The following is a 6,233-nucleotide window of genomic DNA, read 5'->3' as shown; positions in this document are numbered from 1 at the left end:
CCCTTCCTCTCCGATCAAGATTAACACACGACTCCCTTGTGAGGTCTGTGGAAAACGACCACATCCATATCCTCTTTCCCCTTCTCTTCTCCTCTCCCTTCCGTCTTTGCCCTCTCGCGGGTTGCTCCATCTCTTAGGGTTTCTTCTCCTCATGCTTTCTGGTTTCTGGTTTCTCCGTCTTTTCCTCATGCTTCCTGGTGCTTAGGGTTTATGCTCCTTCATCGTCTGCACATTTTGCACCTCACCTAGGGATCTTTCCAATGACGACGTCCTCGACCGCTTCCGCTCTCATTCTCGCCATCATCCTTCTGCTTGTCGCCCCCTTGTCACCTGGGAACTGCGCATCGACTGGAGAAGGTAACGCTCTCTTCTTCTCTTTTGGTGGGTCGGAGAAAAATCGGAGCTTCGCCACGGAGTTTGCCCTCTATGGCGATGCTGAGATGAATAGCTCGGAAGTGAGGGTGACGCGTGCGGCGAACGAGAGCTTCGGGCTTATGATTTACTGGAAACCAGTCAGATTCTTCGTCACCAAGCCCGGGTTCTCTTCTTCCTTCTCGTTCTCTGTTTCGCCCGGCAATGGCGGAGGCCTAGCTTTCTTTTTATCTCCGGTCAGCGTTCCCTTGGAACCGGCGAATGGCGACTGGTCTAGGTTATCGACCAGTGTCGTTGCAGTGAAGTTCGTGACGGCAACAAGCCTCGTCGAAGTCGATGTTGGCGGAGAACTTTTGACAAAAAGCAGTAATCTTTCTGACGATGGTTTGCTTCTCATCCTCAGCAGAGGAGAAAAATTGCATTCTTGGATTGATTACGACGGAGAATCAAAGAGAATAGAGGTCAGGCTTTGCCAGGATAAGGATCCGAAGGAAGCAGCCCCTTCGATCTCTCACTCTATCGATTTGTCTTACATATTGTGGAGGGAGGCGTCCTGGGTGGGTTTATCTTCCTGGAGTGGCAATTCTAGTCATGGCAGTAGCATATACTCGTGGAATTTTATAGAGAAGAGTAAGCTCTGTACTTTCACAATTCCAGTTTATTCTGCATTAATGCTTAGCAGCTTCAGGCATTCATATGACTGATGATGAAAGCAAATTAATTGTTCTATAATATAAGTACAGGATTGTTATATCAAAAAATTCATGCTAAAAAAATTTAGTAAAAAATATTTATGGACTCAGTGCATCTTTTTTTAACTAATAAATTGTAAAATAGTTTCCTTGTTTCCCATTCTTTAGGTTATCCTTTGATTGTTACTGCTTCATGGCATCATGAATGTTTTGTTTGGTCTATTAAGTTGTTTGGCTGTGGTTAATTTCAGCTCCTGTTTGAAACAAGAAAATGGTTTTGGTGCTGAATGAATAGGAGAAATACTAATATACATGTATCCTGATTATATTTGCCCCTTTCATGGAAATTACTATATATTTCTTGTTCCTATTTAACTTTTACAATTCATTTCTGATTATTTTTCATTGTGCGTTGTATTTGTTTGCCTAGTTCCTATTTGCTACTTTGTAGACAAGTCTCAATTCTTAATCAGGATCGGACAAGATGTGCTCCATGATGTATTTAAAAGGATACTTCTTTCATAATATAGTTATATTCATTGCCTATTCTCATAGAAATTGTTTTGACAGGATTTGTGACAGAGCAGGAGTTTTTCCTACTTGCAGGCATCACTCACTAATGATGCTACTGTATCTGTCAACAGATGCTTGTGGAGTCCTGAAGGTTCTATTCTTGGTATGCCGAAGCAAAAAAATAAAGTTGGATTATTTTGATCAAGTTCATCAAACTAAAATTCTTGTTATTCTTCTGTGATACTAATAGGTGTTGCATTTTCAAAGCATCTAGTGTAGATCTATGCTTTTAATCTAAATGAAGAATTACAACAACATTTGGAGGTCAGTTAATAGTTATGGTGTTTGGCAACCATATATATGATGATGATGATAGCATCTTGTTATGCAGATTGATGCTCATATAGGCAGTGTTAATGACATTGCCTTTTCCTATCCCAAGAAGACTCTCTCGATCATCACTTGCGGCGATGACAAGGCAATTAAAGTGAGTAAAACCATGTGGTTGATCAGTCAGAAGATTGTACAAGAAGAATTGTATGTTCTTAACAGGTTCCGTTGCATGATGAATAGGTGTGGGATGCTTCAACTGGACAGAAATAGTATACATTTGAAGGCCATGAAGCCCCTGTTTATTCTGTTTGTCCTCACTTCAACGGGTCTATCCATGTATGTATTTGCTCTGCTACATACTATTTCTATTCAATTTAGTTTATTTCTAGTGTTTCATTATTTCTATTTGTGAAGTTTTTCTTCTCAACTTCAACTGATGGTAAAATCAAAGCATGGAGCTATGAGGGTTTGAGATCTAGAGTTGCCTATGAAGCTCCTGGCCACTGGTGCACAACAATGGCATATAGTGCAGATGGAACAAGGCTTTTTTCATGTGGAACAAGTAAATACGGGGATTCACATTTAGTTGAGTGGAATGAGACTGGAACTATTAAGCAGACATACAATGGCTTTAGAAAACACTCATTGGGAGTTGTTCAGTTCGACATAACTCGGAATCGCTTCTTGGTTGCAGGGGATGAATTTCAGATTAAGTTTTGGGATATGGATAACACTGATATACTGACTACTACTGATGCAAATGGAGGACTTCCTGTTAGTAGCTTAATCTACGTTAGCTTTTCTTGTATATTTCTTGCAGTTCAAACTTTGAGTTTGTATGCAACTCTTATTTCTCCATGCCAGGCATTTCCTCAACTAAGATTCTAGAAAGATGGTTCAGTCAACTACATCTGTTGCTCCTCAGCTCCGTCAGCTACCAAATGGTATTCTTATGACCAATGAAAGGAGTGATAACAATCCAGAAGAAGCAACTGCTTGTATTGCTTTATCTAAGAATGACTCTTATGCAACGTCTGCATCAGGTGGAAAAGTTTCTCTGTTAAATATGAGGACTTTTAAGGTGCGTAGCCATGAATTGATTTTACTCTTGCTACCAAAAATGGAGAAACCAAATCGACTAAACCGACTAAATCGAAACATATCTTTCAGGTTATAACCACTTTTATGCCAACCCCACCGGCAGCCACGTCTTTAACATTTCATCCTGAAGATAATAACATGATTGCTGCTAGAATGGAAGATTCTACTATTTTGATCTATAATATTCGGATTGATGAGGTTCATAATCTCGTGCTTTCTATTTGTCAAACTATGTCGATTCTTGATGCCTTCTATAGTTTGTATTGCTTTTGAAATTCAATAGGTAACTTCCTCTTTTGCATTACTTTGAAATCATTGTCTATAATGTCACTTTCTTGTAGGTGAAAATCAAACTCAAGGGCCACCAAAAAAAGATAACCGTCTTGCATTTTCCCCTTCACTAAATGTTCTCGTGTCTGCTGGAGCCGATGCTTAGGTGTGTAGATAAAAAATAATTCATTGTCGACCATATCTCCACTTGCGTTCCGAGTCATATTTTAAAGTTGTATCTGCTAACATCTTCGCTTCTAATGTATATTCTAACCCCTTTACTTGGTGATTATATGCAGCTTTGTGTTTGGAGCATAGGTAGTTGGGAGAAGAAAAACTCCCGCTTTATCCAGGCATTTACTGGATGTACATCTCCATTAGTTGGGGACATCCAAATTCAATTTCACAGTAATCAGACACATCTGTTGGTTGTTCACGAAAGGCAAATAGCTATCTATAACAGTAAACTCGATTCTTTGTGTTGGGTTAGTTCTTTGTGTTGACCAGAATATCACTTAGTATTAGTCACTTTGTTAAGATTAAGAGAATTATACTTTTCAAGTAACATTTATTTCTTCTTTGTCATCTATTACCAACATATTTTTTTTTTTTATAACTTTTGTCAAAATGAGTAATTTAACATTTTTTGGGTATTGATTTTGTTTTCTTTATGTGCTTATTTCTTAATAATTTTTCTCATTGACCAAGAAGTTTTTGGACATGTTATTTTACTTTACATTATTCCTATTTCTTTCATTAGATGTTGAGATTGTGGAAATTTCCTATGCAGTGTCTTTCAGATATTTTGAAGGTAAATGGATGTATTCAGGAACTCCAACTAAACAGTTCAGGTATTGGAGATGAGGTTGTTTAATTTTACTTGTTGCAAGTTCCGGTTGTTTGTTTCTTGAGGAAGAAAATGATTCTTGATTCTGGTAAAGTCTGAATGCTAAATATGTTATGTAGGGTGCAAGGGTTATTGCAGATATGCTAAAAGAAAATCAAACTTTACGTGTACTGGAACTTAACAATAATATGATTGAATATTCTGTATGACCTTATTCTTGGGCAATCTTTCATGTTTTTTTATGAAATTCCTAGATCTTTTACACTTTGTTTCTGGTGTCCTTACTCCTTACACCTTATTTCCATGTGAAATTTTATAGGGTTTTGCAAGTCTTGCTGGAGCACTAGTTGAGAATAAGGCAATTAGATCTATACATCTCAAGCTAATAAGACTTACACACACTTAGATTTTCTATCCATGTAATTCTTTCTTGCAGATTTAATTTCTTCATCAGATCTGTTGGCTTTCCAGTATTTATTGATTGTACTACTTCTCAGCAATTATGTAAAACTATATTTCTTCTTGTTTAGAAAAAATAACACTTCTAGATATTGGCAACAATGAGATTGGTCCCAAAGGCGCCTTTAGCATCGCTGAGTTTGTTAAGAAAACTAAGTCCTTGCTACGGCTGAATCTTTACATGAATGACATTGGCGATGCGGTGTGGTTATTGACTATTGTTGCTTTATGCTCTGTTGCTTCACTTCTGAAACATAAATTATCATCTAAGGTGCATATATATATCTCATTGGAAATCATATAAATGAATTGATGTTACTCATCTTTATTGCTGCTGAGGAATTTATTTACTTTCTATGTACTCTTAGTGATAAAAGTGAATTTATTATTTGCAAACTAAAAGTGAATTTATTTACTTTTCATGTACTCTTAGTGGTAAACAGTTATGCCATTTGGGCCGACTACTAATGAATTGAATTTGAAAGATTAAATTGTTGTTTATGTAGTTAGATTAAAATTTTTGGTTTGAATTATATTAAGTTCCCAGGAATGATAGATCTATCACTATATGATGTGGTTGAGATAAATGATGAATGTTTTTCTTTTTAAGCATTCCAATTAGTCATCTTGTTACCTGGTGCTCTTACTACTTTTTCAACTATGATTTTTAGTCTTGGTTTACTAATATATTATTTATGTGTTTTTACAGTTTACAAATCTCAAGTACTCCAGAGTTGAAATTGATGAAGTGCGGTTCGAGTGGGCTGAATGCATGCTAGATTACATTTGAAGTGCGGTTCTACCTTGATGTGTTATTAAAAGAATGTTCTACCTTGATTTTGATATCTATTAGCTAGCTTTTGATGTAAAAAGAATGTTTGGGTATTTTATGGATATTGTTGTAAGAAGATTATTTATATAATTTGTGAATATTTGTGTATTTTATGGATATTGTTGAATGAAGAATATTTGTATAATTTGTGAATATTTGTGTATTTTTTTTTATTATTGTCGATTTTTCATTGTTTCGGAAATCAAATTTGTGCTGTTAAAAAATATACATATTACATCGGTTTTCCACCGCTGCAAAACCGGTGTTATTAACTAATATTACATCGGTCATTTACCGCTGCCAAAACTGGTGTTATTAACATACAATATTACATCAGTTTTACACCATTGATGAAACGGTGTCGTTAAGTGATACTACACCGGTTAATAACCGATTCGAAGACCGGTGTCGTTAAGTGATAATACACCGATTTTAACCCGATGTCTAAAATGGCAGACTTTTAACATCGACTTCATAGACATCGGTCGAAAATGAAATAGACACCGGTGGAAAACCGATGTCTATGAAGGTTTTTGTTGTAGTGCAATAAAAATAATCTCTTAAAGAGAGATAATTCAATTGACTTAATAAAATTAAAATTGAAAGAAAATTTAAACATTAAGTACACTCCTTTAAAGAAGGACAATTTAACCAATTTAATTAATTCAAAATTAAAAACATAAATTCAACCTAAACTACAATTAACTAAACTTTAACTAAAACTTAATTAAATTTAACAAATTAAAGAAAGGGTTTCTAAAGTTGGTCTAACCAAGCAAGTAGAACCAAATCAAATCTACATAAAACCTAAAAC

At 35.8% G+C, this 6,233-nt stretch overlaps 1 pseudogene; it reads left to right on the top strand.

Moving 5' to 3' along the window:
- Positions 1 to 260: 260 nt before the first annotated feature.
- On the top strand, positions 261 to 3,784 carry LOC121978075 (annotated as a pseudogene).
- The last annotated feature ends 2,449 nt before the right edge of the window (positions 3,785 to 6,233 follow it).

The sequence above is a fragment of the Zingiber officinale genome, chromosome 4B, assembly GCF_018446385.1.
Source record: "Zingiber officinale cultivar Zhangliang chromosome 4B, Zo_v1.1, whole genome shotgun sequence".
In the NCBI taxonomy this organism is placed as follows: Eukaryota; Viridiplantae; Streptophyta; class Magnoliopsida; order Zingiberales; family Zingiberaceae; genus Zingiber; species Zingiber officinale.
Note: the sequence above shows the minus strand (reverse complement) of the source record. Positions and strands in the feature narration are given on the sequence as shown.